We start from the raw sequence: 22,519 nt of genomic DNA, 5'->3' as shown, positions 1-22,519 counted from the left end.
TTGTAGCGAACGAGGCACAGACTCTCAGTGAGGCGCAATAAGAGGCATTCATTACAAACTCAGGCTTGCATTTGCACTTCATTTGCTGATTTGCTTCTGTTGCTTTTTCCATGCGAGCCACGGAACCTGACACACCAATATGATGTTCACAGAGTTCGCTTTATTGTCGGACCGGTCTATTTTTATAGTAAAGCTGCCCTGTCCACGCGCCTTACAACAACGTGATTGGTTGTAACTCGTGTTATACAATAACATGATAGCCTGCATGTACTGTCCACGCGCTCTGCACGCATGTGTCCGGCGATTGCTCACTCATTATTTCCTTCTAATGGTGCTCCTTCAGTTTCTTTTGTCTCTGGCTTCACCTCTCAGCCAGGCTGGCGACAGCCCCAACCCCCGGGGCGGGGGGAGTCTGCCACTACATGCTTAGTTAGCCATTACATAAGCAATGCATTTTGTGTTCCCACTAAAGTTACTGCCATAGACACTTTTTTGTCTATCACACGCTCGTCTTCTATCCTTGGTGTTGTCACGTAGCATGCAGTCCCACTGCTTGTTCTCAAGCTGGTCAAGTTCTGCAGTTCACAAGCCTGATCTCAGCATACGGCCAGAGTACCTGTTCATCCATCTGGCTGGAGTCCAGTTGGGAAAGTATGCTTTAAAAAAAGAGTCCTGGGGTCCTGGGTTCCTCCTCTTTCGGGGGCGCCGGGGACCAACGGGCGAGCGGTCCCTGCCTTGGCCGGCAGCGGAGGGGCTGCGGCTGCAGCCCTGGGCAGAGGGACCTGCCCCCGCCGCCTGCCCTGGCTCCTCCTGGAGCTGCTCCTGCTGCACAGGGCCGGGCACAGATGGAAGGGAGCTGGGAGCCCTGGGCAGGGCGGCCTCCGACGTGCTGGCTTCATCCTCCACGTTGGTGCCTGCAGGGCTGGTGGGCACCAGCCTGGGGTCAGGAGTCCCCACCCGGGAGCTGGGGGGCTGGGGCTGGCTGCACATCTGGAGTCGTCCTCCTCGTCCCTGTAGGAGCACAGCAGCCTCCAGGCCTCCTCGCTGCACCGCTCCACGATGACCTGGATGAGGCCACGCACCAGCGGTGCTGCATTGTCCTGGAGCTGGGGCTCCATGCGCTGGACCAGGGCCTCCTCGTCCAGCCCCTGGCAGCACAGGGCGTACACGATCATCCTCTGTGTTCCCACCGCCAGCCACCACTGCTCCTCATAGATGGCATCCAGCTCCAGGCTCAGCCAGGGCAGCACGGGCTCCAGGAACTGCTGGTGTCGCTGGAAAAGCCCTGCGGGGCCAGAGCGGCTGCTGCTGCCCGGCGGCTGGGAGCTGCACTGGCCTGGATGCTGGCCAGGCTTGGCTGTGCAGGGGACACGGTGACACACAGGTAGTCGTCTCCCCGCACAGAAAACTTGATCTCTTGCATCTGGCCTCTGCAGAGTGGGCAAGCAGAAGTCCTTTGACATTCCAAGTTTGACTGTGTCAGAGTAAAGGGTGCTATAGTCATCTGCACGTTTAGAAGGACAGGCCTCTAGCCATCCCCCATCCCATCCCATCCCCCATCCCATCCCCCATCCCACGCAATCCCAGCCCATCCCATTTCCTATCCCATCCCATTCCACACAATCCCAGCCCATCCCATGTCGTATCCCATCCCATCCCATGCCGTACCATCCCCCATCCCCTATCCCGTCCCATCCCATCCCATGTCGTACCATCCCCTATCCCATCCATGCCGAACAATACCATCCCCCATCCCATTCCATCAGATCCCAATGCATCCCATATCATGCACTATACCTTCCCATACACCATACCATCCCATACCATGCACTATACCATACACCGTACAATACCATACAAAAACATACGCCAAACAATACCATACCCCATACCCCATATCAGACACCATACTCCATACCAGACCGTATGCTGTACCATACCATACACCATATGATACCATATCATACGATACCACACCAGACACCATACCATACCATACCATACAATACTCCATACCATACAATACCATATCGTACGATACCATACCATACACCATGCGATATGATACCATACCATACTATACCATACCGTACATACACCATAGCATACTGTACCATACTGTACTACAGTCCATCCCATCGCATCCCATTGTATCCCATATACCATACCATACGCCATATCATCCCATACCATACCGCATACCAGTACATAAAAAACCATACCCCATACTATGCCATACACCATACCATACACCATACCATGCCATATGATACACCATACCATACTTTACACCATATCGTACCATGCCATACACCATACCATACGGTACCACAAATCATTCCATACCATATACCATACCGTACTGTACACCATACCATACAACATACCACTCCATACCATAGAATACAACGTACCATACCATACAGCATACCATACCATACCATGCCATACCTTGCGTTACACCTTACCATACACCATACCATACCATACAATACAACATACTATACCACACCATAGAGTTTACCATACCGTACCATACCATACCAGACACGATACACCATACACCATACCGTAACATACCCCATACCATAACATACACCATACCATACCCCCTACCATACCAGAACCCATATCATATCCCATACCATACTATCCCCCACACCATACCATACCATACCATACCATACCATACCATACCATACCATACCATACCATACCATACCATACCATACCATACCATACCATACCATACCATACCATACCATATAATACCATGGCATACCCCGCACCATACCCTACTATGCACCATACCATACACCATACCATACCCGATACCATACCATGCCCCATACCATACCCCATACTATAGGTTACCACACACCATATGATACCATACCATACCATACACAATACCATACCATAACATACAACGTATCATGCCATGCCATAATATACCACATACTATACCATACCATCGCGTACTATACAGCATACCATACATCCCACCCTTCACCCACGTGCTTGACATGAAAACACACGGTGTTTCATGTCATCCCATCGCATCCCACCCCATCCCATCCTCCATCCCATCCCATGCAATCCCAACGCATCTGATTCCATATCCCATCCCAACCCACGCAATCCCATCCCATCCCATGTCATATCCCATCCCATCCGTACCATCCCCTATCACCTATCCCATCCCATGCTGTACCATCCCCCATCCCACCCCATCCCAAACAATACCAGCCCCTATCCCATTGCATCAGATCCCAATGCATCCCATATCATGCACTATACCTTCCCATACACCATACCATCCCATATCATGCACTATACCATCCCATACACCATACCATCCCATATCATGCCCTGTACCATCCCATATCATGCACTATATCATCCCATACACCATACCATCCCATACCATGCACTATACCATCCCATACACCATATCATCCCATACCATGCACTATACCATACACCATACAATACAAAAATATACCCCAAATACTACCATACCAAAAGATACCCCAAGTAGTACCATACCATACACTATACAATACCATACAAAAACATATCACAAACAATACCATACCCCATACCAGACACCATACCCAATACCAGACCGTATGCTATACCATACCATACACCATAATGTACCGTACCATACCATACACCATATGATACCATATCATACGATACCAGACCAGACATCATACCATACTATACAATACTCTATAGCACACAATACCATACCATACAACATACGATATGATACCATACCATACCATACATACACCGTAGCATACCGTACCATACTGTACTACAGGCCATCCCATCGCATCCCATATACCATACCATATGCCGTATCATCCCATACCATACCGCATACCAGTACATGCAAAACCATACCCCATACCATGCCATACACCATACCATACACCATACCATACCGTATCAAGCACCATACCATACTACACCATATCGTACCATACCATACACCATACCATACGGTACCACAAATCATTCCATACCATATACCATACTGTACACCATACCACTCCATACCGCAGAATACAACGTACCATACCATACATCATACCATACCATACCATGCCATGCCTTGCCATACACCTTACCATACCATACGCCATACCATACCATACAATACATCATACTATACCACACCACAGAGTTTACCATACCATACCAGACACGATACACCATAGACCATACCGTAACATACCCCATATCATAACATACACCATACCATACCCCATATCATACCCTATACCATACCATCACCCACACCATACCATACCATACCATACCATAACACACAACATACCATACCGTATGATGCCATACGATACCCCGCACCATACTGTACTATGCACCATACCATACCCCATACCATACCATACCCCATACCATACCCCATATCATAGGTTACCACACACCATACGATACCATACCATACACAATACCATACCATACACCATACCATACCATAACATACAATGTACCATGCCATGCCATAACATACCACATACGATACCATACCATCGCGTACTATACAGCATACCATACATCCCACCCTTCACCCACGTGCTTGACATGAAAACACGTGACGGAAGAGTCATTAAAACTGAATGAACTGACCCAGAGGTCAATAGACAAGCTTTAAGACATTAATAATAAGAAGTGGAAACATCCAGCATAAACAAGAATATCACTGCACAGCAAGAACCCCAAGCTACATGCGAGCTCCCTAGCACACAGAGAAACACAGCAACCGATCTTCCAAACATTTGCTGTTTATTTCCATATATCTCTTGTTCAGGTACAACACACCTATGTCATAGAGACTGGCTGACACACACATTTACTCTTTGGCTTGTTTCTGCTCACAAGGATTTTGATTACAGACGTACAACTGCTGCATTCCAGTCAAGCCCACTGACTAACTCCTGTTAGTATTAATCAGAGCTGCACATCATTAAGTAGAGAGCAAATCTAGCACATTTCCATCTCCTGCCTCCTGAAGGAAACACAGGCTTGTACGGCAGATGCTTTCTAGGAGGTCTAATGGTTGTGAACGCACAGCAACATCCACAGGTCAGGTGCTGGATGGACACAGACCAGAAGAGGCAGCGCAGAGACACAGGCAGAGCAAACCACAGATGAGCAGCAGAGATAAGACAGAGCACTTGCAGGGACATGTGGGTGATGGGGCTCCCTACTCAGGCTCCTGGACCTACATTTTGACCCTTCATCTTTCTCTTTTTCCTTTGTCATTCATTGCTCTTCCTGGACTTAGTTTTTCTTCAGCTTTGGGAGGGAAGAGATTTCCTGGAGGATGAGCCAGGCAAAACTGCAAGAATAAGGGATACTTCTGCTCTAAAGTATACACACAAGTTGGACAACATAGTGGGCACTGGCACCTGCTAACATTAAACTGTAGGCACAAAAATTAGGTGTGCATGGTGTCTTCCACAGCTCAGCCTGTTCCTGGGTAATCTTTCCAAGTCATTTACCAAATACCTTGTGCAGTCATTCAGTAAGGCTGGTGGTTGCAGGGAGAGAGGAGAAACAGCATTTCAGACCCCCCTTTGCAGGTTTTCACAATTGGCCTGTATTTGTGAGCTGGCAGGGCAAGGAGGACAATGCAGAAACCACGGCCAGTGCCTCAGATGGTCTCTGAAGCATCTCATGGCCAGAGAGGAACAGTGGTAGAGCGTGGCTACCTTGATGCTTCACCTAATAACTTGAGAGAGGAACTTCCCAACAGCCAAGACGGTGCCTTGAACTTCACACTGTTACCTCAAGTCATTCCTAAAGGACCCCTCTAAAGCTGAATTTGAAGTCTCTTGTTTATGAAAATCTCATTGTCCCAACAGTGGCTGGGGACAATGACAGCCCCAAAGGACAGAATCCAGCACATGTCAGGTGTCTGCTAAGCTGGACAAAAATGCTGAGATATTTGCAGGAGGAGAAGCTCGCTGCAGACCTTTTCACTGCCACAATGCCAGGACTGCCACGGGAAGAAGGAGTCTCAAAAGGAGGGGACAGAGAGGAGACAACAATGTTTCCAGCTGGACCACCAGTTCTTCTCTAATCCACCTGCACAACACCTAAATATTATTGCTGTGCCAGTCTAGATGTGATATGTCTAGGTCTGACTACGTTAACGTCCCATTTGACACATGCCTTTGTAGAGACCAAGGCAGACACAACCTAAGAGGGTTTCAGCTACATATTGATGGCACTCATTTCCATGCTATGGATCTCCTCACTCTCTCCCACTATTTTTCCCTTTACTTTTGAGATCCTACCTGCTTCTGTTTCCTTATTTATGTTTCTCTCAAGCAGCAGCTCTTTGGCTGCCACCTTGCAGAGAGTGTGATGGGCTGTTTGCCCTTCAGAGCCCAGCCCAGCATCATCTGCCACCTCTCTACAATCTTGTTTTCTCTCTGATATCTCACAAGAGGAATGACTGTCATTTCCTTCCTCCTCTTCTTTCTTCCCCTCCCTCCAGACGCATATTTTTGTATTGAGTTTTATTGCTTTCGTGGGCTCTGCCCACCAGCACCACGTGTACTGTTACACTAAGGTAACCCTTCAGCGCCGTATTATGTGGGAAAAGCAAAGAGAGCCCTTAGCTCTACCCCTGCTTCCTAGCTCATCCCAAACACCACTGAAGAGATCGAGATCCACGTTATTATCTCCTTTTCCTTGCGGTAAGAGCACCACCTTTTGGCTCCCGGCATGATGCTGGGATTTCACATCAGCAGTTCAGCAATGTCTCTGCAGAGAGCTGACATTTCCCAAAATAAGCCGTAGCTGTGCTCATTTCATCTGCAATACTGTTGCCTGGAGAAAAGAGGCTTCCACAAGCCCCTAAAGTGACAGGTCATCCTCTCAACCAACAACACGTCACCCGAGTGCTTCTTCTCCTAACTCAATAGCTTTTCAGATAAGATCACTGGTTAGCAATTAATTACAGCTCCACTTAGCTTTGTGCTCTGAGTCCAGAAAGCAGGTAGCAGCACAGCTCAAAGCCCACAGTCATTTTCAGCCCTGAATGTACATAAACATACCAATCCTATGCCCCTTCTCTGATTGGCCAACAAGTATGAAGTAATCAAATGCAAAGGAATGGTGCCCACAAACCCAGCTGCTTAAAGGAACGTCTGCACTCAAAACAGTCATTTTTCTGGAGCATGTGGTGCATCTAGCAGAAAAACAAGAACTGGGGTGCTTTTTGAGGCGAGGCAGTAAGAATTTGACATAGAAGCAGAGAGGTGGCAACCTGCACACACTTAAAATAAAAGCTCACCTTCAGTTTTCAGTGATGCTGAAACAAGGGTTCAAAACCTGGGTGTTTGGCCCCTTTATTGGTGACATCAGTCCTACAGATACAACACAAAAACTGCCATTCCTCGGAGCAACTGCTGTGACACAGACCTTAATCACCCACCAAAGCTCCCTTTCCCCACTCCAGCTGTGATAAATCAATCTCACTTTATTGATGTGATTCCCACCAGCTGGGCTCTGATCCTTCTGCCTGCCTCAGGAGTTAGTGGCACCAGCAGAGGTGAGACTCTCCTCCTCAGGGATAAAGCAGAACAGATGCACCTCTTTAACGGTGCAAATTCAATACAGTAAGGCAAGTATTTTACTCAGAATTCAGCAGAATCCACTTCGTTTCAGGGATTAATTTTTCTGTTATAGCCCCTTGGAAATGCCCTTTGGGAATGTCTGTGACACCAGAATGAAACCACTTCTTAAAGATCAAAAAATAAATGCACCTGCAGATGTCTGAAGATGCAGAGAGGATTACTACCATTCCTGAAGTCTGAGATTAAAAATCATTGTAGGTTGACTCACTTTTCCTTGAACTATGACTGTGTGCCTTGACTTTAGCAGTAGTAGAAAGTGAAGTAGTCAGGTGTAAAGATATATCCGCAAGTACCTACATTCTGATTTATAACTGGCTCCAGTAACCTGTAATTAAATCAAGCATAATAAACCAAATGGATAGCCATTTGCAACATCTTTTAAAATCTAAGCACAACTAGGCATCGGCTTTCCTTCACTACTTCTGATTCACCACTAAATGACTCTAATTTACAATACTGTTTACTAATTTGATCTTTAAAAGCCCAATAGCCCAGTCCCACTAGGGTAGTGCAAAGGATAAAACACCAGGGGACACAGACACTTTAATAAACTTGAAGTCCCCATCACCTGGGCTCAAATGCTGGCAGCCTCTAAAAAACTGGTTTAAAAGTAGGTAAAATAACTTTTACATTTTTGTCTTTCCCAGTTCACCTCTTCCCAGAGCCTGCTTCAAAGCGTCTCTCAGTGGTTTTTCAGGGTCACAGTTTGGCTAATAAGCAGCCATCTCTGGAAAGAAAACTTGGCTGAAATGAGCACATCAGCCTTCATGTCACAGTATCTAATCTCAGTTCAAATGAAAAACAAATATGTAAAGACTGGAACAATGTTTGCCTGTTAAAACAATCTAAATGAACACAACATAGGAAAGGAATAGGAAAGAGTGCAGGTATTTGCACAATAAAGTTGAACACAGGCTTGGAGGCAGCTTTTTTATGCTGTCTCCCATCCAGACACAGCTGGACCTGGAGAGGAAATTTCAAAATATTCTGCACTACTCAACAAGAGCTCCCGAAAGAAAGGACAAGAGCTTGTGCAAAGGCTGTTCCTAATCATTTACAGCCTGATGACAAACTCCTTGCAGTTGGTAGAGAGTCCCATTGATGGATTTAGGCTTTCATATGGATGCAAACCAAAATTTTCAAACGGGGCTGCTTTTAAGAAGGGGGAGAAAAACAACTTGTCCTTTATTTAGGCAGCTAAGGATGGGTTTGGGTCCTGGGCATGAAGAGATGTATTTGACAAATACAACCCGTGCCAGATTTTTGCCAGTGACCAGTAGCTCAAGCAACCTCTTATGCTGACCAACCCCTTGATCATTGCAGGTGAAGCTGACAGAGACTGTCAAACCCCTAATCCGTTCACTGTATCTTGTCTTCTTAATTTACTGAACAGAGTTCACTTAAAGCAGCCTTAAAATACTAATTATTTCAATTGATCCATAATAGGAGTGAGATCAATGAAACAACTCACTTCAAATGCCCTGGAGGTACCCTTGATAAGATACCTGCCAGTACGCAGTCATCGGTATTTTGTTGTCACCCTAGCTCCAAGAGAAGTACAATGTGATCATCTGAAGGGAAATTAAGCACTAAAGGGAAACCAAAAACTAACAAGGCAAATCAGGAAGCCAGCAGTAAAAATTTAATAGGTACACTAATTATCCATTAGGACCAAACAACTCCTCTTAGCAATAAATAGTACAAATGTTACATTGTTCTTTTATTTTATATTGAGGTGCTGTTTTAATGGTGGGAGGATAACTAGGATCTTCCCGCCTGAATCTGTAAGTGTCAGCCTCTGAAGAAATAAGCTGCGTTACGAATTTTGGCAGCAATCTGCTCACATCCCCACGTGCACCAGTAAAAGTGCTGAGGCATTGGAGGCTGACAGCAGAAATATAGAGAGCGAATAACAGCCTGGCACATTTTGACATAGGGCTTCCTCTAATGTGAGAGGTTGGTTTGTCTCCTGAGCCTCTCCTTTGATTTTACGCAGAAGCCCATTCAAATCCTCCTGTCTCAGCCTTCAGCTCACACACACAGCAGAGGGAGCTAAGCCATCAGAAAGTAAAATACCTTCCCCTCCTCATCAGTGAGAAATAGGCTACAACCCTGCCCTAAAGATCCCATCGTTCTGTAGTGAAGCTCTCTTGCAGCAAGGTTCTCTCTTTCAGCCCAGACCCCGCCTGAACACACAGCTGATGAGCAGGAGTGCATATGCAGTGCTTCTGACTCCACCTCTGCCATTATTTAATTTTTCAGGGATATTTTCCTAAAAGGGGTTTTTTCTCTACAGTATGCCTTTTACCAGCATGTTTGGTTCTACACATTGGATGTAAATCCTGGTGTTTTGAGGCAACATTCAGAACTTTTCCTTTCTGTGCTCACTCTAACCCAAATCCAGATCCTCATTACCCGTCATCAAGCCAGGAGGCTTGTCTGTCACCCTGTCCTCAGTGGGTGTTGATGTCAAGCCTGTCCTGGCCTAGGCCAGCCCTGTCAGGGGAGAGAATTCCACATTATAAAAACACAACAGCTTCTCACAGTAGCTCCATTGCTTGCAGTCTCCCCCAGTGTTTCACCACCCTCAGTGTAAAAAAAAAAATTCTTCCTCGTGCCTGGTTGAATCTACCCTCTTTTAGCCTAAAACAGTTACCCCTTGCCCTATCACAACAGGCGCTGCTAAAAAGTCAGTCCCCATCTTTCTTGTAAGTCCCCTATTAAGCACTGAAAGGCCACAATAAGGTCTTTCTGAAGCCTTCTCTTCTCCATGCTGAACAACCTCAACTCTCTCAGCCTGTCCTCACAGCAGAGCTGTTCCAGCCCTTGGATCAATTCTGTGGCTCCTCTGGCCCCTCTGCAACAGGTCCATGTCTGTCCTGTGCTGAGGGCTCCAGAGCTGGACACAGGACTCCAGGTGCGGTCACACCAGAGTGGAGCAGAGGGGCAGAATCACCTCCCTCCACCTGCTGAACACGCTCCTTGTGATGCAGCCCGAGATACTATTTGCCTTCTGGGCTGTGAGTGCACATTGCCGGCTCATGTCCAGCTTTTCATCCACCAGTACCCCCAAGTCCTTCTCCACAGGGCTGCTCTCAACCCCTTCATCCCCCAGTCTGTGTTGATACGGGGGCTTGCCCTGATCCCGGTGCAGGACCTTGCACTTGGCCTTGTTGAACCTCATGAGGTTTACATAGGCCCACTTCTTGAGCTTGTCCAGGTCACTCTGGATGGCATCCCGTCCCTCAGGTGCGTCAACTGCACCAGTCAGCTTGGTGTCATCTGCAAACTTTCTGAGAGTGCACTTGATCCCACTATCTGTGTTGTTGATGAAGATATTAAACAGTACTGGTCCCAAACTGGACCCCTAATGGACATGACCTCTCACTGGTGTCCATCAGACGCTGAGCCATTGACCCACGGCCGTGGGCACTGTCGGGCACGGACACACGTGGGGATGCTTCCCAAGCGCAGTCACGGCCAAGCTGTCTCGCGCGGAGGACACGGACACACACGTGCAAACAGTGGTGGAGATCAAAACGTCTTTATTGGGGGAGCGCTCAAAAGGGCAGCGGCCCCTCGCTGACCACAGGGAGGATCCTTCCCAAGGCATAGGCTGCATTGCTGTAGGTCTCCTCACCCAGCGTGTACAACAGGATGTAGTAGAAGAGGTCGAGACCAGTCCAGGAGGCGAAGAGCACCGCAGCAGCAAGAACAAAGATGAGGGCAAACTTGGGGCTGGCAAAGAGCATGCAGAGTGTCCTGCGGGGCAGAAGGGGCATGTGAGACAGGGCGGGGTGGAGGCTTCGCAAGCCCCTCTTGAGATGGGGTTGAGCCCCACTGGTTGCAGCAGGCATCCAGCCCATCGCAGTGGCTGCCCAGGAGCGGGTCCCGGGGCGCAGGGGACGCAGTGGGGACACTCACTGCAGCCAGTAGATGAAGCCACATCTCCTCGCCAGCGAGTCCCTCTCCTGCAGGTCAACAGAGGACAAGGACGCTTGTCAAGCACTGGTGCATGGTGGGGACAGCTGGAGTTGCACGGTGCCCCTGGCCCCCGCCTTGCGCAGGAGCGGAGCCCGTGTGTGGCTGGGACCTCCGCGGACCCTCTCCCCAGGGACACCCACGCTGGCAGGGGCACAGGGGCTGGCACAGGCTCTCCCGCTTACCAGCTGTTCTTCCAGCAGCTCCGGACGTGCCGTCTGCGGTATCTCAGACTCCCTCTGCAGCTGGCTGCGGGCAACAGGGCTTGGTTGGACGACTTACAGAGCTCCATGGCCATACAAGGGGTCCCCTTCCAAACACACACCACCCTGGGCAGGGAACGGGCTCCCCTGTCGCACCGCCTGCTGCACCTTCCCCCCACTGCGGTGCCTGCACCAGCATTGGCAGCCCCACCGTGCGGTGCTGCAGAGGCACCCTGGAGACGCATGTGGGGCCGGGGGCCCAACTCACCAGGCCTCTAAATCGTCTATCTTCTCTCGGAGATTGCTTATTTCCCGGACCAGTGCCTGGGAGAAGGAAGGGTTGCGAGTGGCTGAGCCCGCTGCGGCCCTCCGCCAATCCCCCACCCCAGGGCCTGCGGCACCCACCCCTTTTCCCCCAGCCCTTTCGGCATTACCTCGGTCTCCCGCCGCAGAGAGGCCCCGGCCTCGGCATAGAGCTTTTCCCTCTGCTAAACAACGGGTGCATCATGCGGGCGGCTGAGCTGGCACCTGGACACCCCTGGGCCTTTCCAGCCCCAGGGCCGTGCCCACTCAGGCCTCCTTCTCCCCCCTACCTGCCACATCTCTTCTTTCTTTCTTGCAGCCTCCTGCATAGCCTGGACCTGCTCCTGGGGGAGAGGAGGGGTGAGGAGCAGCCATCAGGGCAGCAGGACACTGCCACCAGTGCGCTCCCCTCGCCATTAGCGCCTCCCAGCTCCCTCTGGGCACCTCCTTTGCCCTCACGTCCCCTCTCCTTCCCAGCCCTGCAGGCGCTGTGGGCAGACACAGGGACCCCACGCCCCACTCGGGACGCAGTCGACGTCTGGACACGGTCCTGAGCAACTGGCTCTAGGTGAGCCGGCTTGAGCAGGGCCACAAGGTGAGACAACATGATCTCCAGAGGTCCCTTCCAAGCTCAACCAGTCTGTCATTCTGGGAACTCACCTTACACTGGCCCAGCAGACCCTCCAGCTGCCGGAACTCCCGGCGGCAGCTCTCAAAACATTCCGCCGCGACAGAGGTCTGGGAAGAGGAGCCGCACAGAGGCCCTGAGCCCATGGCACAGCCCCAGCCACCGCAGCTTGGGGACGTGGGCAGGGGAGGGGACACTGACCTCCGCGCTCAGCTGGGTGATGCTGTCGTTCAGCTGCTCCTGCTTCTTTGCCTGTGTGGGGAAAGGAGGGCTCAGGGGCTCAAGTCTCACAGCCCCAGCCCCCGGGGACAAGAGGGCAACTCCACACCTACCAGACGCCGCAGCATCCCCCTTTGCTTTTGAGACTCAGCAGAACGCTGAGCCAGGCACTCCCGGAGCATGCGCATGTCTTCATCCAGCACGTGCACCTCTTCCTCCAGCATGTCCCTCTCCATGCCTGCACTCGTGGGTTGGGACTCTGCAAGGCGTGAACGGCACGGCCGTGGGCACTGTCGGGCACGGACACGTGCAGAGACGCTTCCCAAGTGCAGGCACAGCCGAACTCGGAGCGCAGAGGACACAGACACACGCGTGCACACTGAGGGATGCCCAGAGCCTTCCACTGCACAGTGGACACAGGACAGGTGCTTGGCAACTACTCTCCAGACTCCTGCCCAGCAGCACCGAAGTTCTCCTCCGGATGCTTGCCCACCTCCAGGAGCAGCCCCTTTTATCCCCGCCAGGGCCCTTATGTCACACACCCACAGTGACATCACAGTGACAGGGCCAGCACTGCCCATGGAGATGTGGCCATCAGCTCCCTGGGGCTGCTGCCAAGAGCTGCTTCGGGGTCCAGCTGCGGCTGCCAAGGGAACAGGGCATCACTCGCGGCACGGCACCCACTCGCAGGAGTGCTCCTCTAGTCGAGCGTGCACGGGATTCGCACTTCTTGGCATTTATTACATTCACCTGTTGCATGTTCCTTTGTTGCTACTGCTTAGTTAATGCATTAAACAGAAATTATTTCCATAACCCCGTCCTTTGCCGGAAGTCCATCTTTGGTAGTCGAGAGTCTTCATCAGGGGTCTCTAGTGGTCCCCAGGGGTCTTCGCAGCCGCTGCTAATTTCCGCTTGGCTTTCATTGCTAATTTTGCTGTGACACCATATATGTCTCTGGGATATGCACCTTGATTCTCTGGCAAAGCATGAGCACATTCCCCAGCTAAATGACTGTAACCAATCCCTCTTTGATGGTATACATTACGGGTAGATTCTACAGTACAGTTCTCTCAAAAATCAGATAGCCATACGGTATATTGAGGAGTGGTTAAGATCATTTTCAACAAAAAACGCAAATCATGCAGAGTCAGTACTCAAGAGGAGCTTAATGCTTCTAAAAGCTTCACAGTGAATGAGGAAGTAACCCCATTTTCTCTAACTAACGTCTGTGATTCCTCTACAACTTCCTAAGATAGCTGCTGAAAGCCTGCAGGTTGCTGTTCACAACAGACCACAGGGCATGCTGTGACCGCTTTCCATTCGCCAGCTTTTTAAGCCTCTTCTCTACTTTTATCCCACACGGTTAAACTAGTGTGCACTTTCAGTAGGAAAGTATCATCTGGGGGGAATAAATCAGGCTCTCGCTCCGGGTCCGTCAGGCCAGGACCAAGGGGGTTGTCGGGCGACTCCCGCAAACCACCATTCGTCGAAAGCGTTCGCTGCCGCGTACGAGCGGGGGCTTCGTTATCAGCCAGCCCTTTCTCCACTACCGCCTCCGTGGTTAGTGCATTTTCGCACGCTCTTTCTACAGGATCCCACTCCTTCCCTGGCAAGGGAGGAGCACAAGGGTCACAGTTAGTTGCCACCCGTGCAGCTACTTCCTTCTGAGCCGCTTTTGAACTAGTAACAATTTTCCCCCAAGTGGATAAATGTTTGCAAGCAGCATTATCTCCAGTCGCTGCCTGTTCTTACAGTTCTCGTCCGACTTTATGCCATGCCTCCAAGGGAAATGTACCAGTTGTAGGAACGTCCGGGACGTGATCAGCAATCCATTCTACTAGAGTCACTAATCAGACTCCAGATACGTCCCAATTTTGCCTTTGGAATAATCGCTGAAGGAGACCTAGGCTTTGCCTTTGCTCTAGGGATATCTTCCCTGCCGTGGTTCCCAGTCGCTCCCTTTCCTCCGTGCTGGGTGCGCTGCGACTCCTGTTTCCTGGTTCAATTGGGCTTCACTACCGGAATGGCTGCTTTCTTTACAGCCACGCTGAAAGTCCCTGTTCGGGTGCCATTTGTAGCGAACGAGGCACAGACTCTCAGTGAGGCGCAATAAGAGGCATTCATTACAAACTCAGGCTTGCATTTGCACTTCATTTGCTGATTTGCTTCTGTTGCTTTTTCCATGCGAGCCACGGAACCTGACACACCAATATGATGTTCACAGAGTTCGCTTTATTGTCGGACCGGTCTAGCTTTATAGCAAAGCTGCTCTGTCCACGCGCCTTACAACAACGTGATTGGTTGTAACCCGTGTTATACAATAACATGATAGCCTGCATGTACTGTCCACGCGCTCTGCACGCGTGTGTCCGGCGACTGCTCACTCATTATTTCCTTCTAATGGTGCTCCTTTAGTTTCTTTTGTCTCTGGCTTCACCTCTCAGCCAGGCTGGCGACAGCCCCAACCCCCGGGGCAGGGGGGGGGCTCTGCCACTACATCTCCCCCTCCTTTATTTAATATAATATTAACAATACGCTGTATCATGCTTTAAAGACAGCGTGAAATACAGGGTAAGAACATTAAGGCTAATACAATTACAATTAACAAGAACAGACCTGTTTTCAATGTTCCTTTTAACCAAACAAGGCATTCACCCCAAAAAACCCAATATCTTCTGTTATATTCTTGTTCTGCAAATCTTGTATCTTTTTATCTTTTAAGTTCAAACAACATATACAATCAAACTCTTCTTAACTGTGAACATGTCCAATAACAAAATATTAATTGCTGCCCTATTTTACAAAGTGGTATTCTCAATATTGGCTACATCCGTTGCTAAAAGCGTTAACACCTCTGAGGTTAAGGGTTGTCATCACTGCAATCGGTTTCTTCTCTGTTAGCTAGCCAAGGTCTCACCCACTTTGCTGGGATCCACGAATTTTTGTGGTTACCTGTAGAAACACAAGCATATCCCCTTCCCCAGGTTATTAGTGACACAGGACCTTCCCATTATCGTGTTGTCGGATTAAACACACTAACCTTAGGCACACTGTCAGAAAAAGCTTTGACATTTTTGATATGGTGCATAACAACCGGTTCCATTTCAGTTCCACTTTTAGGATTAAGCCAGTTCAGCACATACAATGCCTTCATCAATACCTCTTCTGGGCTCACACCAATTCCCCCTTGTGTTTTCAAAACAGACAAAAGATTTTTCAACGTGCGGTGTGCACGCTCAATAATTGCCTGGCCAGGAGAATTATAAGGGACTCCAAAGAGGTGTTGTACCTTCCACTGGACGAGGAAGGTTGCAAGTCCATCAGAGCGCTATGCAGGACCATTATCTGTTTTGATTTGTGTAGGGACACCCATGACAGCAAAAGCCTGTAATAAATGACGTTTTACTGCCTTTGCATTTGCTGAGGTCAAAGCTGTAGCCCACAGCAGTCCTGAACAGGTATCTATGGAGACATGAATGTACTTCTGTCAGGCAAATGGTGCAAACTCAGTAATATCCGTTTGCCATAACTGACCTGGCTGCAAGCCCCGAGGATTTACTCCCTTTTGTTGGAGCGGTACTCTGCGGGCACAATCAGGACAAGCTGCAATAATGGCTCGAGCTTGTTCCTTGGTAAGTGTAAACTGCTTTCGGAGTGCTGCTGAGGATTGATGAAAGAATTCGTGAGCTTGTCTGGCTTGTTCAAAAGGGGATATATCTGTTACTGCCACAAGTTTGTCTATAATGCTGTTTCCTTCTACTAGACCACCTGGTATGTTAGTATGGCTTTTTATATGCATGATAAATGCTGGTGCTGTCCTGTAATCTAATACGTTCCACAAATCTAACAATGCTTCAAACAACAAGGAATTGGAAACTCACTGCAAAAGCACTCTATGTATTCTTTGTACAACTCCCACAACATAAAGAGAATCTGTTACCAGATTAACTGCACAGTTATGCCATTTTTGTAATGCTGCTAAGCATATTGAGGGCAGTTTCTTTTAAGATGTTCTGTCTGTCTGCAAGTAAAACATGCTAGGCCACAAGAAGAAGGGCTTCGGCCTTTCATTGCAGGCTTAAGTGCTGCAGCCAAGGCTGCAGCGTGGGCTTGAGCAGGTATTTTTGCTTTTTCTACCTCCTGTTGCACAATCGGTACCTGTGTGCAAGCTTCCACCATCTCTGCCAAAGAAGCACTTTTTCCCAAACTGGCTAATATCTGTTGGCATTGGGTGTTTGCATTCATCATAGCCAAATCTTTCCCCACAGCAGCTTTTGCCTCTGGAGTCAAGTTAGGAGAGGCATCTGTCGCTTCTTTCAAACGATCCACAAACTTCCTATATGGTTCCCCAGGATCTCACTCTATTGTAGAATAGGGTGGCACAGGGTTACCTAGATTTGGCATTTTTTTCAGTGCCGCCAGAGCAAGCCCTTGTGTTTGCTGCAAAATCCTTGGATGAAGTGCTGCCTGAGTGGCACCATCCGCATATTGCCCACGACCCAGTAACTGGTCCATGCTAGCTAACCGCAACGGATCATCAGCTGGTAAACGAACGTTTTCTAATACTGCCAATTCCACCTTCCCCTGCTACTTGTCCAAGAACAGCAAATACCCCGTTGGAGGAAGCAATAACTCCATCAATGCCCTAATATCTGTTGGAGTTAGTACTTGCCCCTTAAAAAATGAACTGATCAGCTGCATCGCGTGCTTATTATCCATACCATATTGCATAACTGCACTTTGGAATTGCTTAACCGTTTTCCAATCAAAGGGCGACCACTGCCTTTCTCCTCTATTATCTATGTGCACTGGCATTGCTGCAATACTACCAGGTAACATGATCCCTTCAATGGTTGCATCTCTGATTACCCCTTGCCAACGTTGCCCTGCATTATAAGAATGATCTCGAGGAATATCTCTACCCTGATGCACAGGGGCAGCACCCAAATTACCATTACTATCACTGCTATACAATTCCCTTGTGTTTCCCTGTGGATCAGTAAGTCGACGCATATTTGCAAACCGATCTGCTAACCCAGTCTCCAGCCCTTTTCCATATCGCGCTCTCAAATATTCATCTGCTTCTCTTACAGACCACATCCCATCTTCAACACATTGTCTAGCCCATTTTTGTATTCGCTCCCTTTTAATACGGAGCTCCTCGGGAGTGAGGTCTAATTCCGCCCCCTCCCTTTCCTGTTTTTCCCGTTTTTCACATTCCCTGCCAATTGCCTCCAGCCCGTCCTTAATTGCATCTGACGCCTTTTTATATGCTGTTGACCAATATGATGTTCACAGAGTTCGCTTTATTGTCGGACCGGTCTAGCTTTATAGCAAAGCTGCCCTGTCCACGCGCCTTACAACAACGTGACTGGTTGTAACTCGTGTTATACAATAACATGATAGCCTGCATGTAATGTCCATGCACTCTGCACGCATGTGTCCGGCGATTGCTCACTCATTATGACCTTCTAATGGTGCTCCTTCAGTTTCTTTTGTCTCTGGCTTCACCTCTCTGCCAGGCTGGCGACAGCCCCAACCCCCGGGGCAGGGGGACTCTGCCACTACATGCTTAGTTAGCCATTACATAAGCAATGCATTTTGTGTTCCCACTAAAGTTACTGCCATAGACACTTTTTTGTCTATCACACGCTCGTCTTCTATCCTTGGTGTTGTCACGTAGCATGCAGTCCCACTGCTTGTTCTCAAGCTGGTCAAGTTCTGCAGTTCACAAGCCTGATCTCAGCATACGGCCAGAGTACCCGTTCATCCATCTGGCTGGAGTCCAGTTGGGAAAGTATGCTTTAAAAAAAGAGTCCTGGGGTCCTGGGTGCCTCCTCGTTGGGGGGCGCCGGGGACCCACGGGCGAGCGGTCCCTGCCTTGGCCGGCAGCGGAGGGGCTGCGGCTGCAGCCCTGGGCAGAGGGACCTGCCCCCGCCGCCTGCCCTGGCTCCTCCTGGAGCTGCTCCTGCTGCACAGGGCCGGACACAGATGGAAGGGAGCTGGGAGCCCTGGGCAGGGCGGCCTCCGACGTGCTGGCTTCATCCTCCACGTCGGAGCCTGCAGGGCTGGTGGGCACCAGCCTGGGGTCAGGAGTCCCCACCCGGGAGCTGGGGGGCTGGGGCTGGCTGCGCAGCTGGAGTCGTCCTCCTCGTCCCTGTAGGAGCACAGCAGCCTCCAGGCTTCCTCGCTGCACCGCTCCACGATGACCTGGATGAGGCCACGCACCAGCGGTGCTGCATTGTCCTGGAGCTGGGGCTCCGTGCGCTAAACCAGGGCCTCCTCGTCCAGCCCGTGGCAGCACAGGGCGTACAGGATCATCCTCTGTGTTCCCACCACCAGCCACCACTGCTCCTCATAGATGGCGTTCAGCTGCAGGCTCAGCCAAGGCAGCACGGGCTCCAGGAACTGCTGGTGTCGCTGGAAAAGCCCTGCCCAGACCTGGGGCAGGAGCCCATCCACAGCCACCGTGTCCTCTGTCTCCACAGCCCCCTGCTCTTCTGGAAATGGCATCCCCATCACAAGGAACACAGGGGACCCTGTGGGGCCAGAGCGGCTGCTGCTGACCGGGCGGCTGGGAGCTGCGCTGGCCTGGATGCTGGCCAGGCTTTGCTGTCCAGGGGACACGGTGACACACAGGTAGCCGTCTCCCCGCACAGAAAACTTGATCTCTTGCATCTGGCCGCTGCAGAGTGGGCAAGTAGATGTCCTTTGACATTCCAAGTTTGACTGTGTCAGAGTAAAGGGTGCTATAGTCATCTACACGTTTAGAAGGACAGGCCCCTAGCCATACCCAACCCCATCCCATCCCCCATCCCATCCCCCATCCCACGCAATCCCAGCCCATCCCATTTCCTATCCAATCCCATTCCACGCAATCCAAGCCCATCCCATGTCGTATCCCATCCCCTATCCCATGCCGTACCATCCCCCATCCCCTATTCCATCCCATCCCATCCCGAACAATACCATCCCCCATCCCATTCCATCGGATCCCAATGCATCCCATATCATGCACTGTACCTTCCCATACACCATACCATCCCATACCATGCACTATACCATACACGGTACAATACCATACAAAAACATACCCCAAACAGTACCATGCCATACACCATACAATACCATACAAAAACATACCCCAAAACAATACCATACCCCATACCCCATATCAGACAGCATACCCCATACCAGACACCATACCTCATACCAGACCGTATGCTGTACCATACCATACAGCATATGATACCATATCATACGATACCACACCAGACACCATACCATACCATACCATACAATACTCCATACCATACAATACCATATCGTACGATACCATACCATACACCATGCGATATGATACCATACCATACCATACCATACATACACCATAGCATACCGTACCATACTGTACTACAGGCCATCCCATCGCATCCCATTGCATCCCATATACCATACCATACGCCGTATCATCCCATACCATACCGCATACCAGTACACACAAAACCATACCCCATACCATGCCATACACCATACCATACACCGTACCATACCATATCATACACCATACCATACTGTACACCATATCGTACCATGCCATACACCATACCATACGGTACCAGAAATCATTCCATACCATATACCATACCGTACTGTACACCATACCATACAACATACCACTCCATACCATAGAATACAATGTACCATACCATACAGCATACCATACCATACCATGCCATACCTTGCCATACCTTGCGGTACACCTTACCATACACCATACCATACCATACAATACAACGTACTATACCACACCATAGAGTTTACCATACCGTACCATACCATACCAGACACGATACACCATACACCGTACCGTAACATACCCCATACCATAACATACACCATACCATACCCCCTACCATACCAGAACCCATATCATATCCCATCCCATCCCATCCCATCCCATCCCATCCCATCCCATCCCATCCCATCCCATACGATACCATACCATACCATACCATAACACACAACATACCATACCATATAATACCATAGCATACCCCGCAGCATACCTTACTATGCACCATACCATACACCATACCATACCCGATACCATACCATACCCCATACCATACCCCATACCATAGGTTACCACACACCATATGATACCATACCATACCATACACAATACCATACCATAACATACAACATATCATGCCATACCATAATATACCACATACTATATCATACCATCGCATACTATACAGCATACCATACATCCCACCCTTCACCCACGTGCTTGACATGAAAACACATGCTGTTTCATGTCATCCCATCCCATCCCCCATCCCATCCCATCCCTTCCCATCCCATCCCATCCCATCCCATCCCATCCCATCCCATCCCATCCCATCCCATCCCATCCCATCCCATCCCATCCCATCCCCCATCCCATTCTCCATTCCATCCCATCCCATGCAATCTCAGCGCATCTGATTTCATATCCCATCCCATCCCACGCAATCCCAGCCCATCTCATGTCATATCCCATCCCATCCCATGCCGTACCATCCCCCATCCCCTATCCCATCCCATCCCATGCCGTACCATCCCCCATCCCACCCCATCCCAAACAATACCAGCCCCCATCCCATTACATCAGATCCCAATGCATCCCATATCATGCACTATACTTTCCCATACACCATACCATCCCATATCACGCACTATACCATCCCATACACCATACCATCCCATATCACGCACTATACCATCCCATACACCATACCATCCCAAATCATGCACTATACCATCGCATACATCATACCATCCCATATCATGCACTATACCATCCCATACACCATACCATCCCATATCACGCACTATACCATCCCATACACCGTACCATCCCATATCAGGCACTGTACCATCACGTATCATGCACTATACCATCCCATACACCATACCATCCCATACCGTGCACTATACCATCCCATACACCATATCATCCCATACCATGCACTATACTATACATCTTACAATACAAAAATATACCCCAAATGCTACCATACCAAAACATACCCCAAGTAGTACCATACCATACACTATACAATACCATACAAAAACATATCACAAACAATACCATACCCCATACCAGACACCATACCCCATACCAGACATCATACCCCATACCAGACCGTATGCTATACCATCCCATACACCATACCGTACCATACCATACCATACACCATATGACACCATATCATACGATACCACACCAGACACCATACCATACCATACCATACAATACTCCATACCATACAATACCATACCATACACCATACGATATGATACCATACCATACCATACCATACATACACCGTAGCATATCATAGCATACTGTACTACAGGCCGTGCCATCGCATCCCATATACCATACCATACGCCGTATCATCCCATACCATACCGCATACCAGTACATGCAAAACCATACCCCATACCAT

The sequence above is a fragment of the Patagioenas fasciata genome, chromosome Z, assembly GCF_037038585.1.
Source record: "Patagioenas fasciata isolate bPatFas1 chromosome Z, bPatFas1.hap1, whole genome shotgun sequence".
NCBI lineage: Eukaryota > Metazoa > Chordata > Aves > Columbiformes > Columbidae > Patagioenas > Patagioenas fasciata.
Note: the sequence above shows the minus strand (reverse complement) of the source record.